A 23,730-nucleotide genomic window follows, 5' to 3' on the forward strand; every position below is an offset into this window, starting at 1 on the left:
AATTCATCACCTACTTCACGGTAAATGAGAGCAACTGCAAATTAAATGAGAGCCTCATAAAGAACAGCAGGCAGTTACAGGTCACGATCCCGCAGGTTAAAACATGCGTAAGTGAACATGTAGAGGAGTCAAGTTGGTTCGTGGCATGCTGCTGCCATTCTGGTGTAGGTGTCTTAGAGCCTGGCTTCTGAAGGGGCAGCTGAAGGAAGATGGAAGAGCTAAGCACGAATGCACAGCCACAGGAGATGCTCAGCAACACAGTTTTTAAACACATCATCTTCCAGCCCTATGTGTGCCTAGCAGCATTGTTCTGACAAGTTTTGTTTATTACAGCTCCTGTCTTCTAAGCAGTAAATTAATCAAGGGTTCTGAATTTTGTTGAGTTTTCTAAGAGAAATTTTATTTTGTTCTGAAGCTTAATCTCCTGGGAGGCAGATGTACTTAGCTGAAATAAAACTGACTGCCATTCCATACTCTGCAGTGGATGTAAACACTGGAATTTACCATTTACCTAAAGGATTGCTGGTGACTCTCTGTAGCAGCCATTTCATCTAATACAGTTTGATTTGCTTTAAGACCCCAAACTAGTTCTTATTGAAATGACACCTAGCAAATTAGGTCTTCAGTAGCCTGATGTAAATTCAGCAGGACAAATTAGCAATGTTCACGCGAAGGACTCTCACATCATTCCCTCCCTATTTTACAGGGCAGTAAGAGAAACTTGTAGCAGTCATAAAGGTGAGCAATTAGGCAACTAGTAATAGTGGCTTTCGATCTCTTTACCATGAACATGAGCTGCTGAGAAGTTTTCCTTTGTATTAATGGTCATGCACAGCACAAAGAACATGACCTTTTCCTACAAAGCAGCTTGCTCTGCAGCCTCTGCAAGGAGCCCAGCAAGCGAGCAGACATGGTTTTATACCACCAGGCCAATCTGCACTGCCATGCCTCTTCCAAGTCCTGGCACTTCCGCAGTCATGAAGCAAGTCATCTCCAGCTACAATGACAGCTGGATTAAGAAACGAGTCTGGAAAGTACTGCATAGAGTAATCTTAGCAGATGAGCTGTTTTATCAAAAGCCTAAACTAATCACTAGCTTTCTGAAGGTATTTTGACTTTAACAAGAAAACTAAATAGAAGAAAGAAGAGACTGGTCAAACAAGCAGGGCTTTAGAAAAACATACAGACATTTCCAAGGAACAACAGACAGACATACTGGGAAGCCCTAGAGAATAAAGTCAATGCCGTCATCAGCCTGTCAAATTACAGAAAGCATCCAGTGTTCCAGGTATTTAAAACACTAGGTGTTCCTATTTTCCTACTTCATGTTACGATGCTGAGTCATCCACAAGATGCCAAATACTTCTTTCCACACTGGTAACACTTCATGCCCCGAACACATTCAGAAGAGTTGAGTTTTTAACTACTCAATTGCTTTTTCTAAAAACACAAATTGTTCCAAATACGTCAAGGGGCCTCCTGCAGTCCACCACCCTGACCAACACTCAAAGGGCTTTTTCCCTGTTCCACCCACAGGGCCTGAAACACAATTGTCAGTACTGTCTTCTACTGATCTCAGCTCCTTTTTGCTCTGCAGTGACATCAAACGAAAACAAAAAGGCTACATTTGACAGGACTGGTTATAATGCCACATAATTCCAAGTTAAGACTATAATCCCACATGAAATAAGTTTTAACCTCTAGATATGACTTTGTCCTATTAGGCATTATTTCTAGTATGTTCAAGTACCTAAGATGCATTTACTGCGTGCGTTAGCTTCCTCAGATAACTTGAGATGAGCAGAGCTCCCAAAATCTGGACTTAGGCAACTGATGGCTGAAAGCAGACATGGGATATCACAGGATTCCCATCTAAATTCCTGGAGTTTAAAAATGAAATTGAAAAAAAAAAAGTTTGCTTGCCTAATGCCCAATCGCTTACTTTAGTTCAGATCCATCAGGCCCTGAATAGATGACTGAGGATTTAAAGTCTCTTAATCCTGCACAGTCCAGGCTGAAAATGTTTATTCAGGATAATTGTGCTGTCATCTAAGTTCTATTAACAGGTCTGTCATGTTAATAATTTAATATATAGCCCTAAAAGTCAGGGGGGAGGGATAGTGAGGGCCCAGTGAAGTCATTCACTGACATATATACACATTAATAGGCTCAAGAACAACTTACAACACTTTTCTGGGTTTACCCGAATATCATTGGCAAAAATTACAGCACAAGAAGCTGAACTTTTTCTATAAAAGAGAAGGTAACATATGACATCGTGCTAATTAAAATTAGGCATCATTTGATTACAACAGAGCCTGCTTGCTTTCCCAAATTACAAGATGCATTCCAGTCACAAAACCTGTCAGGCATGTGTTAAATGAGGCATATCCTGAGCCCATGACACTGCTATACACAGCCAAGTTTCAAGTAAAAGGAAAGTGAGACGGAAACTGTGCCAAACTTCATCCAACAGAGCTGGAACTGGAGTCCTGGATTTTAGTTACTTGTTGTATTTAAAGGTTAGCACATGTCTGTAGGAAACGCATCCAGCTGGTCCATTTTGACAATAATCATGACTCAGAGCAAAACAGGCTGTGAATTCCTCATACTAGTTATTCCCGCAGGTATATTACTTTTCTTGAGTAATTTTTATTTATTTTAACCCCCTACTCCGAGTCTCTATTTTTTGCTGCCTAAACCTACTTCTAATACATTCTCAGCTAAACACACAATTCTGACGTTACCTCTATTTTTACTTCCATCTTTTATCTCCCACAATACTAAACATGCATACCACTATGATTGCTTTACTCCATTTGAGCAATGATTTTCTTCCCTTCTCATAAGACAGTAAGCAGCAAAGGTGAAAACTGCTCTGCTCTGAAGCTGAAATCATCTTGGAGGAGTTCCTAACACCAGAAATTATAATTCCTCATTTCAGAGCACGATGCCCCCGTTTATATTAAAACATGGGCAATTTAAATTGTATATAGCATTTCAGCCAGAACAAGACGTTTCTCCTTTCACCTTGATATGCACACCCCTTTTCTTCTTCTAGAAGAATATTAAATCCACTTAAGCAGAGCTGTGGCTTTTTGATTGTAACCATGCTTCCTGGTAACAAAGAGGGGCCAAAAGCCCTGAGCTACCCACCTGATTGCTTCTATGTTCAGGAAGCCTAGAGAGAAATTTCAGATTAGTCCTAGGAGTACTGGGAAATATTTATGCCTAATGAGATTAAACCTAATTACTCCCATAAAGTCACTCTGTATATGACTGACTCCTTTCAATTAGGGCAGTAAAATTAATTTGGAAAAGTCTGAAGAGTTTTTTGCTACCTTGGACTAGCTTACTGCTCTGTAAAAACAGTAGAAATAAATATTCTTCTATAATAATTGAACTCTAAGAACAATATAGAACTGGACAGATTTATGTAGCAAATGGCCATTCATAACCCTCAAAACCATCATTCTCCCACACCCCTCTTAAGTGATGGTTTGGAACTAAAAATATAAAAGCACAAACAAAACACAAAGCCCAGCTCTGGTGACCTATCTCAATGAGCAGACACTAATGCCAAGTGGAATATTTGTTTTGTTCTCTTACAGCCCACATTTAAGAAGCTTTCCTGTTGTCCTGTAATATGCCAGTTCAAGAGCTTTCATCTTGAGATTTTTCAAAAGCCTTTTGGAAATACAAGAACATCCTTACCCTTACTCTTAAAGCTTGCTTCTTGAAAAATGCTAGCTTTCCCTGTATGCCATATTAATCCCTGCCTGCCAGAAATACACCAGACAAACTGGCTGAAGAGTTGTGAGAAAACCCCTTTCAAAAGCCATTACATTTGCCATCTCCTATTGCCAAGGAGACAAAGTTCGTTAATTCAAGGGTAGACCAGTTATGATTTTTATGTAGCTCTTCCTGAATTACTGCACAAGTTTGCTGCTCCTGATGGAGGTGCATCCACCCCCTCCCCCTTTTCTTCCCCCTCCAACATTTGAATGTGAGAATCCACTTCATGGCTTTGCAGAAACCATGTTGTGGAATCTTTTGCAAACTTCATTATGGTTATACTGAGCATCCCTTTAGCTATTTGGATAAATTTTGAGAGCTTAGTTCACTAAGCCATTCTAGCAGGCTTTCCCCTTCTGGTACAGTTTAAGAAGTAGCTTTAGTAAGTTAAGTCTCATTGCATTACCTGGTATGTTTTACCATTCAGTGACATTGCATACTGCTTTATCCTTAGGGCACTTCTCCAGTTTCAGAACTGCTCTTTTCTCACGACTATACTTTTTGGTCTTTCTGGAGCCTGACAGCTATTTAAAGGCTAAATTCTCATGCTGCCTGCACTATCCTGCTCTCTCAGCTACTTTTAAACAGCTCTCTCATTTTTCCAGATTGGCTTCACCACCACTACCCCATCCCCTCCATGCAATGAAGCGTTACTACAGTATAGCTATTGGTATGTGTCCACAGAACAATGATGAATTAAATGTTTTGTGATCTCTAAGAGCTATGTGACAATTAATGGTCCATCATTAAATATAAGGAAAGAAGTTTTTTTGGAAGAGTTTATTTCTTCAACGTGGGCAGGGGGTGTGTAAGAACTGTTGGTAAACAAGATGCTCAAAGCTGCAATTCCCATCAGAGCAATTTATGAGGTCTAACAAGCCAAGTAGCAAGCCTCTCACCATCCTCAGATGACCAACGGTACAGCTGTGCTACAACACCGAGGGTAAGGCTTACACCCACAGAGACAGCTCTCCTTTGGCACTAAAAGCTCTACCAACTTTCACCTTCTGACATATTATTTCTGCTATCTTTATCCTTTCACACAAGGAAAGGCAACCTACATTTGCTGGCAACACCATTAATGAGTAATAGACTATGCAAAATCCTGCCACCACATCAATGCAGGGCTTCGCACGGCAACTTCTTGTGCACCTTTTCACTCCTTCCACTGTGTCTCAGCCTTGTTTTGGTCCTGTACTAAATCCATCTGCCATGGGGCACCCAGCACTTCAAGCAGTTTTGGCACCTCTTCCTTTACCACTCTTGACTTCTCTCCACTCTAGTGCCACCGTTTCCATGAACTTTAAGATTTATTTTTATTTTTCATTTTTGCCAGCAACAGGATCATTTCCTCTGGATGCAAAGAGAAAAAAAAAAAAAAATTCCCAAAAAAGCACCATGCATGTTCCCAAGCCTCCATCCTCACACGAACTTACTGTAGGCATACATTACAGTCCTTTTCAGTCTAAATTTGGGATATTTGCAGCCTGCAGAAAGCAGCTGTCCAAAAAGCATTTTTTCCACAGCAACAAAACAAAGCCAAAAATATTTAAAGTTTCTACTACTAGCCAAACAAGTTACCACAACAGATTCCTCAGAAGTGTTTCCAGCAGATGATTTATTTCTGGAAGTCATAAAGGCCGCATAGATACACTAACCTTAAGGGATGGACATACAAATCAGCTACTATTGGGAGCAGCTCCTTCATAGAACTATTATGTTGCTGCCACCTTTAAGATAACATTTATCTCCATTAAAGAAAGGTTGGTTTTCCCTCTGTTATTTGAGACAAAGTGACATGCCACTAAACAAATCATGTAATACATCACTTTGCTACCAAGGCCAGACACTGCTTGAAGTACATAGCTACTGTCAAACAGCAGCTCATATAGATTAGTAAATAAGAGCAGGCATTCAGATGAGGAAGTGAACTGGTACCTGCTTAGCTCCAGTACAATGCATACAATGCTTCAAGCAGGGAAAGCTCATACCTTGAAATGCTTCTGAACAATCAGCAGGGCCTCTTCAGTGCTGAGGACTGGACATTCACTTCCCTCACTCCCACCCCAACTGCAGCACAAGGCCTTCAGAAACAGGGCAGAGAGTGGCAGCACTCTCAGTGCTTAGAGTGTAGCTGCCCATCGATGTCCACACTGAAGCACCAGTCTCACACTAAGGCTGCTCTGAACCTGCAGCAGTAACTCCTAGGTGTAGGTATATGGGTAATATAGCTCTCACCAAAAGAGGACATCTGAATCAGAAGCCTAGCATGATTAGCTCAGCTGCAGCTTACCCTAAGGGCCAAGAGCCTACTCATCTATAAAGGCTACAGATCATCACTGACTCAGCTGCGTCAGACCTGTTTTGTTCCTTCTACATACAGCTACTTCCCACAAGGGTTTAGTTTGCAGTGGTGCACAGTAATATTCTGCAACTTTTGCAGTCAGATTATTTCCAGCAACAGCATAAGAGTATATCTGAAGAAAGGGAATCGGGACGGACAGTATCAGTCCTCCAAGTGATTTACTTCTAGCAACCTGCAAAAGTTTACATGTTAGACTAACTCCAGCTGGCCACTGCTGAAGGCACAAATGCTTCCAAGAACCACATCTGTATGTCCAGCTCATGGATTCCAGTGAACTTCCTTGGCAAGCCACCTCAGCACACCTCAGCTCACCAAGTTTCTTTCCCCATACAACCAGCTGTGGCTCACAGACCAGCTCTGAAAATCCAAAAGCTAAATTATATTTTTATCTAACCCTCGCAGCTCCTAAGCTTCCCTTTCTGCAGCACACAGGTGTGGAGAAGCTGAGCACTGCCTCCAGCCTGCAGTGAGACACAGGGAAATGACTGCTTCCCCACAGGAGGGAAATGATTGAGGAGGGCACCAAAGTATCACAAAACAAGAATGATACAGCACCACAACACAGGAGTTGTAACTTGAGTTGCCATAAGCTCCTGCCCTTAAGGAGTTGGTACTTCTAGAGGTAATTTTGGAAGATGCATGTAAGTCTCCCCACTGCTGCCTGGTGCTCCACTACATTTCCCAAGCAGCCTCCTGTGTTCCTGCCTTCCTCCCAGGACACCACCGGCTTCTCAGCACATTCAAAAGCCTCTAACTTGAAGGACATAGGGCAGTGTCTCCATGTGCAATGGAGAAGAGAAAATAGGTTGCTAGGAAGCAGTCATGCTAAGACCGTTTTCCAAAAAAATAAATTACTTCAGTCCATTAACAGCGATTTTTTTTTTTTTTTGGAAATAGAGTTAATGAAAGCACAAGAAGCGGCCATGTCTGAAATCTAATTAAGAATCATTCTAGAAGTGTTTCCTCATTTTGAAGTTATGCTATGACGTAGCTCACTTAAATTACATGCACATTCAGGTCTGTACATTGTATCAAGCAGGTTTGAAACCTAGTTTCTACACTGGCATCTATGTTTAGTTTAATTCCTAGCTTCAGTCTACTTCCAATATTTTAAAATACTGCTGTTTCCTCCTTTTCTGAAGCAAAGGGGTACTTTAAAACAGGCCTCTGTTTATACCAACAAGATCATGAATATCCTTCATGTTTAGCATTCACAGCTATAGCAGCACAACCTATAAAAAATTCTTCCAGCTCACCTTCAGAACAAGCCTGTTTACACTGAACGCTTAAGTGCACTTCTGTACGTTGCACCAGTAGACTCACGCCAACAGCAAACATGCAGGTCTTTCTCTAGCCTATTCAATAGCAAGCCATTCTCAGTGTGCTACAGAGCTATTCCTGCTACAGGAGGCAGTTTTGCATGTGTATCCATTCCTACTGGAATCCTTCCCTCTCAGCAAAGCAGCATGAAATTATTTGGTGGTTTGGGGTTTTTGATGGTGTTTTGTTGTTGTTGTCGTTGTTGGTTTTGATTTTGTTTTTGTTTTGTTTTTTTTGGAGAGTGGGGGGAGCAAGGGTGGAAAAATATCTTATTTTACCGCTATTTGTACACAGTTCGGAGCAGTTATCCAAGTAAAGGAACTGTGCAATGTTCTCAAACACTATACAGCTAGAGAACAGACTCAAACTAAATGCAAAGGAACAATTTTAGACAGATACACAGCTGTCTGTCAAGACCAGAACCTAGTTTGATGCATGGTGCCTCATGCATGCGATTAACACAGCCTAGCTTTTGAGACAGCTTTCTTCCTTAGAACTCAATAAAGCAGGTGCTTACTAAAACATTACCATTTTGTTGAGCAACTATAATTAAAATAAGACATTAGCTGTCAACAACAACAACAACAAAAAAAAAACACATTTTCCACAGAGCAACTATTTTCAATTATTTCATTTCCTCACAGTAAAATTGCTGAAAAAAATCCTAAACCAAGCTATTTTAAGATAATTTATTATTTTAAGTCATTTTGAGAAGTCTCAGATTCATCCAAGTTAAGGAGTCAAAACCATGCTAGGCTTTCGTAGAAAAACAAAGCATTTCCTTGTGCACTTAGACTTCTCAGCTGCTCTTGCTTGACAAGACTTGGGTTCAAGGCAAAGCATTCAGTTAAACTTTATGGCCTGTATTATGCAGGTCAGCAAGTTGTGGTTTACTTGTTAACATGAACATTATTAAAACACATCTTTGTATAATAAACCAACGGTGACTCAGCATGAGCATGAAACTAAATTCTGATCATAAGTGGAGGATATCCAAGTCATAGGGCTAAATTCCAGGACCTATGCCCACAACTGCATGCCCAAAGGGAAAAACTGGAAGAGCAGGATATTATATGGTAGGGTGAACAGTCACTACTAGAAGATTTGCTCTAACTGTGTGAAAGCCGAAGAAATCGCCTGCTGTCACAGAGCCAAGCAGTCCCTTTCAAGTATAACAGTGCCTAAAGGTACCTGCAGACAGCCCCAGGTATACCAAAAGAGATGTCTAACTGGAAGAGCTAGAACGTTTGACTGCAATGAATTCTTAAATCAGGTTTGCACAGTAGTCTCACAGCTCTGAAGCATTTGACAGTCATGAATTACACTACCAAACGCCTGGACAAAAGACTCTGTACTTTCCAGGAAATGTACCTTGCAGGCATGAAAAGCCAGATTATATCCTCAGACTCAGCAACAAGAAGCCAGACTCTCCACATTATAAGGCTAAGGGGTTCTTGTTCAGAGATATCCTGAACTAATAAATGCTAAAAGGCAATCTTGCTTCTTATGCCATTTGTCCAGCTTCAGAGCTTTTAGTGACTAGTATAGTAGGGAAGCTTATTCTTTCAGTCCTCCAGAACTGTCACACCAGCCCCAAATTCCAGAAAGTAAAGACAACCAGAAAGGTCATGTGATAGTCATAACATCAGAAAAACAAGAAAGCAGAATAGATTGGACTGGCATGTGAAGATGTCCATGACTTTCAAGAGCAACTGCTTTCACTGTGTTCATGATATATACGCTAAGACCTTGTTCAAGGTCTTGAACTCCTTGAACTCCCTTCTTTCACCCTGGCTGAGTATCTGGTATTTCATGGGAACAAATAAATAGTCTGAGGATAAACAAACAAACATACAGACCGCTGTACTTCATGGAAGGATATAAGTTGCTCCCCCATGTGAGGCTTCCAGATATTATTTATGTACACATAGTGTACAACAATTGTGAAAAAATAACTATAAAAATAGGGATCAAATATATGTCTAGGCATAGAAGTATTTAGTATCTTGGCTTGGATAGCCCCATCCAATCAATGACACACAAAAACAGACCATGCTACAATTACAAAGGTATATACAACACCAGTGTTTACCATTATAGCAGGAGATAGCATCTGAGACACCTGATTAGCTTTCAGTAACTATTTGTTGACCCATTTTTCAGGAAAACCCCTCTTCCATTCATTAAGCTGTTCATAAGTCAGCATTTTGCATACGGTTATTTGAGAGGTACTACTCAGCTATTTGGTCTGAGTTAAGTTATTTTTGCAGAGCCAGCAGAGGGAGTACAGACATCATTTTACTAATCAGCTGTAGAAGAGATACCTTGTGAGAAAGCACTAAAAGAACTGCATACAACATAATGCAGTTAGTTTAAAGCAAGACAAGAACTTCCTCTGGCTTTCACAACCCATATGTCAATGGCCAGCAGAGTTAGTGTTTTGTTTTCAATCTGCAACTAACACTGATGTCTCAAGGACTTGCATCTGACAGTGTCAGGAGCAACTCTAACAATAATGACCAGCACCTTAAGTCTGATACCTTAACATGTCAAAAATATGTACCTACAGTTTCAGCTGGTCAACAGTATAGATTCTGCCATTTCTTATTTATTGAAGGGCTAAACCCTGCTAGTTTCAAATCTTAAAGAGCAGCACACATGGATCTCAGAGAGCAGAAAAACTCAGACTCACTGGCAGAGCAGCCAGAAAGGCAGGGCATCACTAGGGCTGGAATGCAACAAGAGGCTCAGCCTTCCTGCTGGAGCTCCCAAAGGCATGCACCTAGCTGCAAATCTGGTTTTCCACATCCTCTGAAGCAAGAGCTCTGCTGCTCTATTTAGCATTTCCATTGATCAGCCTGCTGTGGAGTTGGCAATTATGACTGAATGGTGTTGACACAGCAGCTGCTGTGGAAATGGCTTGAAAGAGGAACAGGCTTTAAGAAGACAGATTGATAGCTTTTTGCCATCTCAGGAGCTCTAGGCCAATCTTAAGCATTTATCACATTTCATTGGGTGGTTATTTCTAACCTTCACTATTTAAAAGTTAGTATATGAAGAGCTCACATGAATGTGATAAATTGTTTAATCTCAAAAGTTTATTTAAAAACAAATAAACAAGCAAACAAAAAACACAAAAAGCAGCAAAACACTCTCCACCCCCGAAGAAAGTAAATTTCAGTCTTTTTAAACTTCGCATCAAGCTTAAGAAGCTTTGACAGCTTCAATCATTAGACTTTAATCACTACCTTGCCCAAGAAGAAGAATGCCCCTAGAGCAATGGAATTTACCGTTCACTTGTTTCAGGTTTTAAAAATAGAAAAATCATCCTTTAGTAAATTAGATGGCTGCTTCTGTTGCCCACGTCCTACACTTCTCAGCTTCATTTTTCCTTTACAGATTTGTTAAATGAGTAAGTCATTGTGGGCCAAATGGGTTCCTCTCTTACAGAACAAGCTTAAGGTTAAATATCGTACAGCTGACTGCAGTTCCTCTCCTGTATGGCTGAGGACCATGCCATAGTTTTGCTTTCAAAATTCAGGGCTCAAGCACCACTTCCTTTTTGCTCACACTATCCTATTCCTAGGATTGTGGTCAGGATGCACAGCACACTGTAGCAGCACAAAAATTGCTGCCTCTTCTGTCACAAGAAAGGTGATGTCCAAGGATCAAGATGTGTCCCAACCACCCTGATTATCCTTTCATTCCCGAAATTACTCTTGTCTCATGAAAGTGGAGAGTTTTGGCAGATGCAGAACAAGTTTGATTAGGAAGCTGATCAATACAGGAAAAATGTAGGTTTCAGGCAGACTGGATCTATAACCAGGCTCACTACACTGATAAGCTCGTATGAGTGCCAGTTCAAAACAGGAGACAGAGCTATGCAGAACCTGTTTAAGTCAAGCAAATGTGAAACTATACTCTCAGAAAAGCTGTTTTAAAAAAGACATTACTGAATTTATATGTCTATGAAGTCAGACAGCTGGTATAAGCAAGGTTAATGCCACAAATTCACAGAGCAATTTAATTGTTTAACATAATACCACAACTGTATTTCAACTTGCAACTGGCGTCTCATTAAGCTCCAAAGTAATAATATCTTTAGTAATATTTAGTATCTTAAAAAAGAGACACAAATAAGAAAAAGGAAGACTTGAAGGGACTAAAGACTGTCTCACTGACAGCTGAATGTACTTCACCTAAGCTTCTGTATTACTCCTAAAATCCTAGTAGTAGCACATCTTTGTGTTTATAATACCCTTTTGCACGACTCGGACTGGCATTTTAATCAGTAACATACAATGTTATCCATTGGTGAAATAGATGGGGTGCAAAAAAAGCTCTGAAATAATAAAACACTTGTATGTATGTAGTACTTTTCTTCTTGGATAAGTATCTACAGCAAACTCCAAAATGTACATTTTAAAATCACAGTAGCTATATTTAAGTATCTGCAGAAGTTTAGTTACCTGTTTTTAACTTGAAATGCTTAACACCTTATATTTAGTATACTGCTGAACACTTACTGATTCCAGTATTAATCACTCTCTTAAATTTAGTACTTAATTAGTAAAAGACAGCATGTAGCAGATGAAAATTTTAGTTTTTAGAAAACAACTCCTAAGTTTTGCCCTTCGCCATCCCACTTTCCTTTCACCAAGGGGACAGATGCATTGAAGTCTGTTATTTGAATTACACTTGTTAAAAGTTTGTTCTTTCTTACCACCATGTGTGAGATCCACCTGAACAAACGGTAACAATTCTATCTGAAGTATGAACCCCAGGCTGCTTTTTTTTTTCTCCTTTTAAATAGGAAATGGATAAATTAGAGCTGAATTTAATCTTTCAGCAGAAGCTATCTAGGACACAATCTAAAATAGTCACATGAATCTCATCTTGGAAGTACTTATGTCTGCTCAGCAGCAAAAGAGGCCTGGAGTGACTGGTTTCAGTTGTTGAGGTGGTTATGTAAGGGGCAAGGATTGCGCTACCAATGTTAACGGCAGCCAGCTCGCTGAATTAGCATATTGAGCAGATACATTACCATGTAAAAGCAGGCACATGTGAGAGTAAGGATGTGGTTTCACAGTTAGTTTAGGAATATCTGAACGCAGGCTGCTGCCAGAAGGTATAGCCCTGTGCCCTGGCGTGTGCTGGCTCTAATGCTCACCTGACCACAAGGTCAGGGAACAGACCTAGATGAGAATTAGTGACAAGAAGACAGAAGCAATGCATGTGGCTCCTTCTGAAGGTCAACATGCTGGTGGAGGCTGTCCCCTCCCAGTGTAGCACAAACCTCAACAGGTTAGTCCTCACCAGCACACAAGCGCTCTGCCAACTCCAAACCCACTTGTCTGGAAAGATCAAAGAATGCTTTGGACTGGAAGGGCCATCTAATCCCAACTCCATGCCATGGGCAGGGACACCTCCCACCAGACCAGGTTGCCCAAGGCCCCATCCAGCCTGGCCTTGAACACCTCCAGGGACAGGGCATCCACAGCTTCTCTGGGCAACCTGTGCCAGGGCCTCACTACCCTCTGAGTGAAGAATTTCCTCCTTATATCTAATCTCAATCTACCCTCTTATAGTTTAAAACCATTACCCTTGTCCTATCACAATGCTCACTGTAAACAGTCCCTCCCCAGACTTCCTGTAGGTCTCCTTTAGGTACAAGATAGGACCATGCCCAAGATGCCCGAGACCTTTCCCACAGACCTCCTCCCTAACCAAACAGCCCTTGACCTGAACTGCCACACAGAGCAGCTGCACTCAAGGTGCAGGGCATCATGTGCATCTTTGCTGAGCTTCTCAAGGCAGAGACGTTTTATACCACCAGGACACAGTCTACTCCTTTGGATCTGCATTGTTCCACTGCAGCAAGGCAGCCACTTGACATGGGCAACGCCCAGGACAGCCCCAACTTTGTCTGCCTTCACCCAGAGGGATCTGGATTGCCTAGGAGCCCTGCTAGTTCAGCCCAGTACTGGACACATGTCACCATTTCCAGCTATTCTGAACCACTGCAGGGAAGAAGGTCTTTCAGTAGTGTTATTATTTTGTCAGCTCAATCGTGTTCAGGAGGCACCTTTGGCAACACCTATCAGAAGCTCACAACAGGCCTATTTTATGACCAAATTACACTGTATTTACTTTGGGCAGTTCAAACCATTTTGACTAAGATTAATAATATAGCTTTATTCCCCATATTCATTTGTTTAGCCTTACATTCAGCAATGGAATGAGAATATAAAACTTCAGGTCCATACAAATACAGCAATTCAGTTTTTGGATTGATGAGTCCACCAATTAAAATGCTACTGCACTATCTCAACAGAAAACAAAAATTAATATCCTCCACCTATTGTATTTTTCTATCTGGTGAACTTATTTTCTAAGCTTTGAAGCAGCCAGAATTCACACTGTAGCTTTAGGATGTCAAACTTCACATAGTCAGGACAATGCAGACAACCTTTTCTGAGGAATTGTTGGAAGGTGGTTCTCAAAGCTGCTGTCCAAAGTCAGAAATGCCATTATTGGACAGCGGAAAGAAATCCACACAAACTGCTCACTCATAAGTAGATGACATCCATGCCACCGCTTTATACACTATTTCATACTCAGACAGCTTTATGCACTATTCAATGGCTATGCACTATTTCAAAAGGCTCCTGTACAACAGTGTGTGCTTTGAGAAGCCATCTCCATTTTATGGGTAGATCCATTACAAATGCTTCCACTAACAGAAACCAAATATAAAGAAAAAAAAAAAAACAAAACAAAACAAAAAAACAATAGACCATGCTTCTCTCAAATTTTAGATAACTGAGCGCTTTACTGAGATAATTGAGAACTTCACTTTAGATGTATAGATTCAGTTCAGAAATGAGCCCCTACATCTGCAGTCACCACAGCCAGATGCACCTGCTATCAAAATACACTGCTGAAACAGGACTTCATGAAGACGTTGAGGCATTTCACTCTGCAAAGCAAGCTCATTGCGGGATGTGAAGAAGCTGTCACAACTACATGGATTTCAGAGCTGAAGTAGGTGAACACAAGCTGAAGTGATCTGAGCTGTTAATAAAGCAGAAGAAAGACAGCTGGAATCAGTGCGTTACCAGTGGTGGAATGCCTTCCCTACCCTCTCCAGCTGTCAGTCTCCAGCTTCCCAAATACATATATATGTATATATTTTAAAGCTGTTTGGCACAGACACTGCTAGTCAGATTAAATTATTTTATGTTTCACACAAACTCACCAGGGTGTGGTTGCTAGATACTGCACTGATTTAAGTATTGATTTGCATTATTATCCATAGGTTTCAAAGTTGTGTACCAGCTTTGTTCCCATGCGAAGGACAAAACTGGCAGACCCAACCAGTGTGAAACAATTTAAGCACAAAGTGACTCAACAGCAATAGCAGTAGCACATATAGGGAAGTGAAAAAAATCCTGCTCAACGGTGCATATTAAGCTTCTGCTTTAGTCTCTACTGCATCTGAACAGCCAGGAGAGATTCGAAAATACCACCCTTTCTCAGATAACATAAGGGCTAACCATACCTGTCATGGTTTCTACTCATTTCTTGCTTCTATCCCCTCCATCTTATCCAAGCAAAGCCTCAGAAAGCAAGCCCAGGTGCACAGTATGACAAACAGTTCCTCATTTCCTCCTCTACAGCATAAGAAACCACTGAGGCATACAGCAAATGGTTGCAATATTCTTTAATATTTTACCTAGGGCAACGATCTTTATGGATAGATCCAAAGAATCTTTTCTGGAAAGCCATTAGTTCATGGCCGGCACTCCAACTACTTTCCAATCTGCTATCAGAACAGTAACTTCAAGCTCTTTTATGTGAAAAGGTTACTACTTTCTAGCAAGCAGTTTCACCTGAGAGCTACACAAGTAAGAACATTCACACAGCAGCTATTCAGATACTAACACTGCTTCCATCCTGTGAGCTGTGCCTCTCACCTCATGCCATGGGAAGCCTATTTTGTGCACTAGGATTGTCCAGCACAAGTACTGGTGCAGTGAGCCAAAGGGTCAGTGTAGCACAAACGAGAAGAAAAGTATAGAGCAACTCAGAATGCTGTAGAAACCAATGCAGCCACCTGATCACCTCTGCCACCCCACCAAACTTTCTACTCGTGGTGACAGGCTAAAGAGGAGAGAACAGAAATGGTTGTCTCACTGTCCTCACAGTCTCTGATTATGATGATCAACACAGCAGCTGGAGAAGGCCATGATACAAGGATGCTGTAGCTCCAGAATAATAACAAAAAATATAAGTAATCAATCATCTTAATAGAAATGATTAGCAAGTATTTTGTTTAGAACTTGACAGACATTTCTCGGAACACTTACCATGTAAGTGTTCTCTAAACTTCTGAAGAGTCACAGTGGCCATCCTCCTAATGTTTTATTATATTCTACAGGGTTTCCTAAAAAAAAGTTAGCAGTAGCCACAAAACTTCTTAACTGCTAGTTGCTAAGCTCCTTACACCAATTAAGAGCAGAACACTCTGGCTATTCCTTTTGATGGTAGAAAAATTCCATCGTGCACAGCTGATGTCTCTGTTCTTCCACCTTTCTCCAGAAGGAGGTATCAGTTATTTTTAATTTGTTTCAAAGCCAGATACATATTGTGATTGGCTTTGCAGATGAAACTTATTTTATCATGTACTGTTGCTTTTCGTTTTGTTGGTGGTGAGTTTTGGTTGTGGGTATTTTTGTGGGTGTTTTTTGGTTTCATGTGTTGTTTTTATTATTATTGCTATTATTACTTGAGAAATCTTATCGTGCAATACGCAAGAAGTCTTGATTTCATTAAAAATGCAGTTGCTCAGGAAGCCATAGTAGAAACCACAAGCAACACATTCTCATGTTTGCACACACACAGCAGCAATCTTGAAAAAGCCATGCAGACAAGATAGTCAGTTGTCAAATAATATGTCAAAAAGGCTGTGTGACCTTTTTATAAGGCACATCTTTTACTCCAGGGTAAAGGGCATTCAATCTTTTTTCACTGGTACATGTACTTTAAAGATGATCAAGATCACCTCAGACTCAGAACCTTAAAATAAATACCAAAATTTCAGTTTAAATAAAGACACAAGAGTCAGAAAGAGAACACGCAACTATGAATCCTAGGTTAAATCCCAGGAAGTTGCATGGCTACTTAAATTAACTGTAGCGTGCGTGTATTTATTTTTATGTACAGTGCCTATCACCATATTGATAAACACTGTGATGGCAGGGCTAAGAACAGGAGTTGGCACGTTAGTACCTCTGTTACAACCAATAAGAGTGGTTGAATCACCCTGTCTGCCTTGAGACGGGGGTTGACACTACCAACTAATTCAGAACATGGTGCATCTCAGGCCTCTTCTTCACAGTCCAGACACTGTACACCAAGTGGTCAGAACCTAATAGTGTTGTATTCCCTACTGCCACCTTATCTTTCTGTGAATATAAGGGCACAAGTAAGGGTAGCAGATTACAAGCGATAGGCTCCGCAGAAGTGCGTTTTGAGAACATGATGTTTCCTGTGCTTACTGGGAATGAAGGCAGCATCCAGCTTGTAAGCAATATTGAAAGACTGAGACACGTAGACCACTGAAGTTAACAGTAAGTGAAAGGTCATGCAAGAACTTACTTGGGTTTCTTTTCCACAGCAGAACCAAAAAAGAAAAAAAGAAAAAGCCATCAATAAACCAACATTACCCCCTTGTGCTGAGAAGACACCAATCATTCTTTTAATGACAAAATGACCCAGACTTTGTGACCAGCAGCAAAGCTCATCAACCCTGTCATCCTCAAAATTTATCTACACGCTCCTTAACTGCACACTGCAGTTGGCAACAGCTCTAACAGAAGGATGTATCTTCTTCCCTCAATCCATTCTCCCCCATGCATCCCCAAGACAGGGCAGACGTTATTTGTCTTGTAACATGTGCTTACATCTTATCTATTATTGGAGAAAAAGAATTTGGATTTATTTTTAGAGCCATTTCTGGCTTTTTTTTTTTTTTTTCCTAAAAACACCTCCTACATTTTCTTTACATTTCTTCTCCCACCAGACCTTCGAAATACCAACTGAGAAAGCCTCATGCCTACTTTGCAATTCACCAAAATTAAACTAATAACACCTCCCGCTGTCATCTGTCATTTAGAATAAGATTTATAAGTGGCAGCAGAAATCACTTTCATAATGTTTACTGGAATATGAATAGCTTGAACAGGCAGATCCCTCAAATTTACTGTTCACATGAAACGAAACCTGTCATGAAAACTAGAAACTCATTTTTATAAACTGCATTTGAAAGCTTGATAGTTTAGAAGTAAAATAGGAACTGGACAATTCCATGTATTTGTGTTCAGTCTGGAAAGGTGCAACAGTGGGTCCGTCTAATTTTCTGCCGGTTGATTTCATTGTACATGGTAACTCCCAGAAATTCCTCTTATCTAGTATCCTTCTACTCTAATTATCGCTATTGCTTCCATCTTCTGGATGCGCGTGCCCCCTTTCAGATATGCCGGGCACATTCCTGCTCTTTACAGGTGGATATGAATGTTTGGTGGGGGTTTCATCAACTCAGATTCTTACTTTTTATTTCTCTGCCATGCGATCAATGAACATGATCTTATCCACTACTTGAACCCAAAGTTAGGGAAAAAGCAACATTAGTAACAAAATTAGTTATTTAATCGTACAGAAATCCAAACCTGAAGACCAGCCATTTTCAGTTAGATTAGCAACTAATCATTAGCACACGTGAGAAATACTCTTCCTCTACATAAATCATCATGGGTTCACTTTTTTTTTTTTAAACAGGCGACAGTATTACTTTTGAAGAACAAGGAGTACAGCAGACAATCTGTTAACTTCTTAATGAGAAACAAAAATGGTACCTTCAAGAAAAACATCAACAGGATGAATACAAAAAATAAACCTACTTGAGACTGTTGCCTGGACTACAGCAAGCTAGGAAGAAGAGCTTATCTTAGCTTTTTAGACAATACTGCAATACCTAGATTTTATCTAATTTTTAATTAAAATACTCGGAAAAAAAAAAAAAAAAAAAAAAAGATCACTATCTCTTGAACAGAAGCTTTTAACAAGCTTGGGTTTCTTCCTTATTATTCATTTTAGAAAAAATTAGGAATACTTAAGAGCATAAATTTAAGAACATGACTACAATTTTATTGATCCTTTTGGAGGAAAGTAAGCATGTGTTTCTGTACCAAAATAATCTGCTATAGATTGAAGTAGTTTTCCTTATTTCTCAAAAATAAAATTTACATTGGCATGCCCTGGGCTAATCACGGCTGCTCATTAATCTGCATTAGATAAAATTTTGCTAACTGAGAGCTGACTTTGAGCAAAATACGCATACTTGCTGCACTGGCATTATTTTCCCTTTAAAAACAGAAGAGAATGTATATTAAAATAAACAGTTCAAACACTGAAAGACATCACTGAGGTCACATTTCAGTGGTAAAGAATGCTCAGTGCCATTAATATTTAGTCTACCTTAACGGAAGAAATTTGAGTTAGAAGATACTTTAGGTTATCTTGTCCACCCTTATGTCAAGGGAGACTTGCTTGCTACAGCATGTTATTGATTGCTCTGCCAAGTCCATTTTGAACTCATCAGTTAATATTGAGTTCCCAGCTCTAAAATCTTAAATGGTGGCAAAGTCAAGTCTTCCAAAGCATCATTTTTTTGATATTGCTTCAGTGGATACATTTCTTTTCCTCCTTACTATCTTCATTTTATGACTGTTTCCATTTTATCATATTCTTCTCTGAACAATCTCAAGCAGTTAAAAAAAAGAAAAAACTAATTACTAGACCTTTATGACTACGAGCTGCAAGATATTTACAAGCCTGTCTGTGCTTCCTGTTAAGCTTCCACAACACGATTTAAAGGGTCACAAGTCCAACAGCTGACACAGGTTCTGTATTGCGGTCCATGAAAGAGTCACTTTCTAAATGAGATTCCAGCATTAGGCAGCAGAGCATTTTAATTGGTAGAATCAGTCCTAGATTATTAGTTTGAGTTCATAAAGTGCAAGTGGGGATCCTTTGCTTATGCCATTATCTGTATGCAACTCGAGTCTGTAAGGAACCAAGACCTGTAGTTGAACCCATGCTGAAGTGACACTCATCTGGTCTACGCCTGAAATTCCCAAACACAACGCCTGCTTAATATGCAATACTGAGTCACTGCGTGTATGCGGAGCATGGCCACGCTGACAGAAAAATTACTTTTGCCTTGTATCATTTTAATTTCCACCATCACAAGCAGCATTCTCTTCTGAACAACCTGAACAAGTAACGTTGCAATTCAGCACCAAGATAGCAATACTGACCGAAAAAACCTACAAACACCTGTGTGTAACACAGGACCCTTGTTTTCTCCAAATAACCCAACCTGGGTGGGTTACCATGACGAACAGAGAGAACTGCAATACACCAAACAACCTAACAATGCTCTTCCAGACCAGAAATTTTACATTTAAGTGTACAAGCTTTTTTTTTTTTTTTTCCCCTGACTGAATTCAGTGACCACTTTTTCCACTGACACGAAGAGAGTTTCCATTCATTATGCCATAAGTATTAAAGCTCTAGTACGTTGGAAGCCATTCCTGCCAACAAAGTCAATAGTTTAAAGATACACAAGTTTACTTCTGCTGGAATTCACTATTTGTGGTGTTTGGAACAAATCCTCAGAAAGCTCAAACAAACAGGGAAAAATAAAAACCCATCAGCTATGGCCAGCGCTACCACCTTCTCATACATTATATGACGAACCAGAGGTTGGCGAGTTACCTAGGCGAGCCCTTTTTAACCACCTAAAAATCCCATTCCGACGCCAGCCCATTGGGATCCAGGAGCATTTAGGGGATGCAGCAGCTTTTGGGCGCGCTGCGCCGCACTGCTCCCGCAGCAGGTAAGTGCGGACCGCAGATTGCTGGCGATGCCCGGCACGTCTCCCGGCTCGGGACCCGGAGCGGGGACGGGCTGGGGGCCGTGCCCTGGATGCCCACCCGGCCCCTCGCCCCCGACCGGGCGCTGCCGCTGCCAACGCGGCCCCACCGCCGCGGCGCGGGGGGGTCGCCGCCGGCTGCACCCCGAGGAGCGGAGCTGGCGGCCGGCACGCACAGACCATCACCGGTGGGGTCCCCGTGCCGGGGGAGCCGAAACGACACCGAAATGCCCTCGGCGCTGTGCATCTACCCCCCTGCGGCACATTTCAGGAAGCGAAGCGGAGCCGGCGCGTTCAGACGCGCGTTCAGACTCCCGATCCACAGCGCCCCGGCGGCTCCGCCAGCCGCATCCCGGCCCCGGGCGGCGGATGCCGGGCCCGCGGTGCCCGGCGGTGGGGGGGGGGGGGGGGGGGGTGTGTGAAGGGGGGAGGGTGATGCCGGTGCGGTTGCATCGGGGCCGCGCAGCACACGGCGACCGGGGGGCGGCCCCGGGGGGCAGCGCTGCCGCCGCGCCGCAGCCCCGCATCCGCTGCCCTCAAGGTCACGGCACGCCCCGGCTGGAGGTGCGCGCTCCGGTTACCGGCTGCGGCGGGAGGCTCGCGGGGAAGGAGGCTCGGAGGCGGCCCGCAGCCCCCCGCGGCGGAGCGGCCCCGCCGAGCGCCTGCACCTGCCGCCAACGCCGCCGCCGCCGCGCCTGTGCGGAGCGGAGCGGAGCGGGGCGGGAGGGAAGGAGCGGGGCGGAGGCGCGGCGCCCCCCGCCGCCACCGCGCTTACCTCGGCGCCGCGGGGCCGCCCCCGCCGGCCGGGACGAGGCGAGGCGCCCGTGAAGCTGCTGCTGCTGCTGCTGCCGGCGGTGGTGGTGCCGCCGCTGCTGCTGCCGGTGCCGCCGCCGCCGCCCGCCGAGCGCACAAGGTCCCCGCGCTCCCCGCCCTGCCCGCGGCCGCCCCCGCCCTGCGGCCGCGGGGGGAGGGGAAGGGGGCGGGGGGAGCGCGGAGCGGGGAACCGAGCCGCGGCGGGGAGGGGGCGCCGGGGGAGGCGGGGGCGGAGGAAGGGGAAGGGGAAGGAAGGGGAGGGGGGGGGGCGCGCACCGCCCGCCCCGCCCCCGTCGCCTGCTCACCGGCAGGAGCCGCGGGTCGCCTCCCGCTCTCCTCTCTCTCCTCGCTCTCTCTGTCCCCGGCCGCCCGCCTCCTGCCGCACGCCCCGGGCAGCGCCGCGGAGAGCCCCAGCCCCGCGCGGCGACCGTTACGGGAGCCGGGCGCCGCCGGTCGGGGCGGGGCGGGGCGGGGCGGGGAGGGGCGGGGCGATGCGGTGCGGCGCGGTGCGACCGCCCCCCGGCCGCCTCCCTCCCCCCCCACCTCCCGCGCTCACCCGCCGCTGCCACCGCCCCCGCCCCGCCCCGCGCCCGCCGGTGCCCGCCGCCGGTCACGTGACGCACGGGGAGGGGAGGGGGGGGGCTCCGCGGCGCGGCGGCCCCTCAACGGGGGGGGGAGGAGAGGGGGCGGGACGAGGCGCGGAGGCCACGCCCCCGCGGCACCGCTACTGGCTGGCGGTGGGGTGACGCGCTTGTTTCCATGACGTCGCGGGGCGGGGCCGCGGCGTTTGATGGAGGCCGGCGGGCTCGGCGGGACGGTGACTTTGCCACCGGCGGCTCCCGAGGGGCGGGGCGCGGCGCGGCGCGGCGGGGCCGGGCGGCCGCGCGCCTCTGCGTGTGCGCGCCCGGCCGCGTGTGCGCGCCTCGCCTGCCGGCCGCGCGTGGCGGGCCCGGGGGCGGCCCCGGCCTGCGAGAGCCGTTGTGGAGCGGAGGTGGGGGGGGGGGGGGTGACCGCGTGAGGCGCCCTGACGGCCCGCAGCCGGGGGGGCCGGGGCAGGACGGGGGGGAACGGGGAATGAAACCACAGCCTGGCTGCTTCAGTGCGGCACCCGCACCCCACGGCCACCGCCACGCGTCAGGCAGCTGTAGTGCCGTCCCCTCTGACACAGCACCGCCGCTGGGCGCCTCGCCGGGCCGTGAGCACCCCCGGCTCCCCACACGTCGTGCTGCTCCCCACACGCCCGCCTCGCCCAGCGCTGCCGCTGCAGCCCCCCCGGGTGCCGCAGAGCCGGGGGAGTTCGGGCGGCAGGGCGAAGGCAGCGCTGAGCAGCCCGCAGCACCGGCAGATAAAGCGGTCGCCCTAGCGGCGTGGCTGCCGTGCCTCCTTCTCCCCCCTCCCCTACCTGAGTCCCTGCCCCATCTCCCTCCTCGTTCAAGCGAGGCAGTCAGAGACACCGTGAGCAGTAATTGGCTCCTGCCCGTTTGGGATGGTGCTAAAAATACCGCCTTACCTCCACATATCTAGAGGTCGACTGAAAAAATCAAAATACCGAGGTGAGCAGCGCCGCAGGCTGCTCTGCTGAGACTCGTTCTTGCGCCTCTCCCCAGGAGGAGACTACGGGGCTGCGCGAGCACACGCGAGCCAGGTTCTCGTGCATTCTGCCCGCAGTTCAGCACCCTCCTCGGCACGGATTGCTGGCGCTCGGCGAGGCTTCCCTGGCTGCTTGGAGCTGCAATTCTCCATACAGCTTGACAAGAGGTGTTGTTGTGCACAGATCTGTCATATCTGCCAGCTCTCGGGCAGACAAAATTAGCTTTGGTGCAGCTAAGAAGGAGATGATGTGCTTAACGCATTGCAGTTTGGGTACGCCTGTACCTGCTTCCTCTTCTCTCCAGGGAAGCTAAGTAGCCAGTGCTTCAGTTCTTCACCTACCAGATGGGAATAACTCCCCTTGGTTGTCTTTGAAGGAAGGAAGCCATGGTCAGAGGGACATACATCAACATTCATTTTTTGCAACGCTGTTATAGTAGAATGCTCCAAGTGGACATATTTTTCATGGCACAAAATAATTATTTAATGTTCCTCTTGATCTTTTGTACGAGGACAGTATAAAAACATAAACACATTGCTTGAAAGTAAGAAGAAATTTCTTCTGGCTCTACAGAATCTTCTCCCTTGGAATTTCAAAATGTTTTTCAACTTAATCCTCAAGCTACAATATTCTTCATGATTTTTGTAAGTAGGCACTCGTCTTATTTCTAAAGGTTAAGGCATGTAATTGAGAAACAGAAAACATTCCGTGTAATTTAAGTCACCAGTCATATCAAGCAAGCAAAACCAAGATGCACAAAGGAATATTTATGGAAATATTTCATTTATCTTTTGAGGAAACATTACCATTTCAGGAAAATTCAGCGTGGTTTGCAGGGAATTTGGAAAG

The 23,730-nt window shown here is 44.4% G+C and overlaps 1 protein-coding gene across 4 annotated transcripts in view; it reads right to left on the reverse strand.

Moving 5' to 3' along the window:
- Nucleotides 1-23,037, reverse strand: part of ATP2B1 (ATPase plasma membrane Ca2+ transporting 1) — a 64,679-nt gene extending 41,642 nt beyond the window's left edge. The window contains exon 1 of one of the 4 annotated variants that reach the window (XM_082751761.1): nt 22,801-23,037. The gene's annotated coding sequence lies outside the window, so the exon portion shown is untranslated. Of the gene's footprint in view, nt 1-21,252; nt 21,485-21,595; nt 21,734-22,800 lie in introns of those variants that run through there. The other 3 variants (XM_082751760.1, XM_082751759.1, XM_082751762.1) reach the window with 3 other exon arrangements.
- Nucleotides 23,038-23,730: the final 693 nt, after the last annotated feature.

This window comes from Aythya marila (assembly GCF_965140915.1).
Source record: "Aythya marila genome assembly, chromosome: 1".
Classification (NCBI taxonomy): domain Eukaryota; kingdom Metazoa; phylum Chordata; class Aves; order Anseriformes; family Anatidae; genus Aythya; species Aythya marila.